Source organism: Juglans microcarpa x Juglans regia, unplaced genomic scaffold (assembly GCF_004785595.1).
Source record: "Juglans microcarpa x Juglans regia isolate MS1-56 unplaced genomic scaffold, Jm3101_v1.0 JmScfU0077, whole genome shotgun sequence".
In the NCBI taxonomy this organism is placed as follows: Eukaryota; Viridiplantae; Streptophyta; class Magnoliopsida; order Fagales; family Juglandaceae; genus Juglans; species Juglans microcarpa x Juglans regia.
The window spans coordinates 7,501-10,000 of NW_024475821.1; positions in this window are offsets into that span (position 1 = coordinate 7,501).

A 2,500-nucleotide genomic window follows, 5' to 3' on the forward strand; every position below is an offset into this window, starting at 1 on the left:
TGGCAAGCCCCATGGCATGCCTTGGCAGCCCCGTGGCAAGCCCCATGGCCTGCCTTGACAGCCCCGCTCGCACGCCCCATGGCTTGCCTTGACAGCCCCATGGCAAGCCCCATGGCCTGACTTGACAGCCCCATGGCTTGCCTTGACAGCCCCATGGCATGCACAGCGAGCCCCGTGGCAAGCCCCATGGCATGCCTTGGCAGCCCCGTGGCAAGCCCCATGGCCTGCCTTGACAGCCCCATGGCTTGCCCCGCTTGCACGCCCCATTGGTTGCCTTGGCAGCCCCATGGCACGCCCCATGGCTTGGCTTGACAGCCCCATGGCACGCCCCATGGCACGCCCCATGGCATGCCCAGGCAGCCCCGTGGCAAGCCCCATGGCTTGCCTTGACAGCCCCGTGGCATGCCCCACGGCTTGCCTTGACAGCCCCGCTCGCACGCCCCATGGCTTGCCTTGACAGCCCCATGGCATGCCTTGGCAGCCCCGTGGCAAGCCCCATGGCTTGCCTTGACAGCCCCGTGGCATGCCCCACGGCTTGCCTTGACAGCCCCGCTCGCACGCCCCATGGCTTGCCTTGACAGCCCCATGGCATGCCTTGGCAGCCCCGTGGCAAGCCCCATGGCTTGCCTCGACAGCCCCGCGTGCACGCCCCATGGCTTGCCTTCACAGCCCCATGGCAAGCCCCATGGCCTGACTTGACAGCCTGACTTGACAGCCCCATGGCATGCCTTGACAGCCCCGCGGGCATGCCCCATGGCTTGCCTTGACAGCCCCATGGCACGCCCCATGGCCTGCCTTGACAGCCCCGTGGCATGCACAGCGAGGTTAGCACGGTGCCCACGGGCGATGCCTTGACAGCCCCATGGCTTGCCTCGGTGGTGCCCATGGCATGCCCCATGGCATGCACAGCGAGGTTAGCACGGTGCCCACGGGCCATGCCTTGACAGCCCCATGGCTTTCCTTGACAGCCCCATGGCATGCACAGCGAGGTTAGCACGGTGCCCACGGGCCATGCCTTGGCAGCCCGATGGCTTGCCTTGGCAGCCCCACTGGCATGCCCCATGGCTTGCCTTGACAGCCCCGTGGCTTGCCCCATGGCATGCCTTGACAGCCCCGCCGGCACGCCCCATGGCTTGCCATGGCAGCCCCATGGCTTGCCTTGACAGCCCCGTGGCAAGCCCCATGGCTCCCCATGGCTTGGCCCATGGCTTGCCCCAAGGCACGCCGCGACACACCCGTGGTGCTTTGCCTACCATGTCAAGCACACAAAGGTCCGACGAAGAACACCGTAGATCACACAAACTCTACAAAAGCAATCTTCCTTGTTGCCTCAAAAGATTGCAATACAACACTCACAACATGGCCCCCAATGTTGCCACCCGACGTGCATGAACGGGGGCGAACACTTGTCTCGTGCTTTTGGACAATTGAAACCACCCAAATTGGTTTCCTAAATTCATTCCAATACATCTTGGATGTGTTCCAAGCATCACCTATCGATTTTTGCCTATTTTCGATTTTTTTTGATTTTTCGGATTTATTTAATCAAAAAAATTAAATAAAAAAATCCCGATGTCGAAAAATTGTGAGGCTTGCTCCTACTTCAAGATATGATTTTTCTAAGCATGCCTGCAAAAAATCTCGTCCAAATTCAAAGTATTTCGATAAAAAAGGCCTTTATGTTTCCTCGGACATTTGATGTTTCCTCCTGCCGGTTGGGATTTGGCTCTAAATGCTCTTTAGGGGGGGCATGCAAGCCCCAACATGGTCAGCCAGGAGGGCTGACCATGCCGCCCCCCTCACATGGGCATGCCCCTGGCGCCCATGGAAAGGGCGTGTGCCACGCCCCCCATGCCACCGGCGGGGGGGTATCGTCTCCACCGCCGCCGGCGGTGGTTGTGGCGGCGGCCGCCGCCGGCCGACCATGTCCCGACGACCGTTTTTTGGGCTCGTTTTCGTGGGGGTGATTCCTACATTCTCGATTGCTTTCTAGCAACAAGCTTGTGCTTTAGGGACGGATTTGGTGGCACCTAGTGCCACGCATGGGCTTGTTGATGGGGGCAATCGGTCGTGCTAGGGGCTTTCTCACGTTGGCTAGCCCTCGTGTGCTCTAGTCTACCCCATGGCGGTTGGGCCTATTTGTTTGGATGCCTCCTTTGCAACATGCTTGTGCACGGCGGATGGTGTTATGGCACCCAGTGCTACGCACATTGTTGCTCTCGGGGGTATCCGGATGATGCTGGCCTCGCTTCCATGGGGTTTGACGGGCGACGACCGTTTTTTGGGCTCGCTTTCGTGGGGGTGATTCCTACATTCTCGCTTGCTTTCTAGCAACAAGCTTGTGCTTTAGGGACGGATTTGGTGGCACCTAGTGCCGCGCATGGGCTTGTTGATGGGGGCAATCGGTCGTGCTAGGGGCTTTCTCACGTTGGCTAGCCCTCGGGTGCTCTAGTCTACCCCATGGCGGTTGGGCCTATTTGTTTGGATGCCTCCTTTGCAA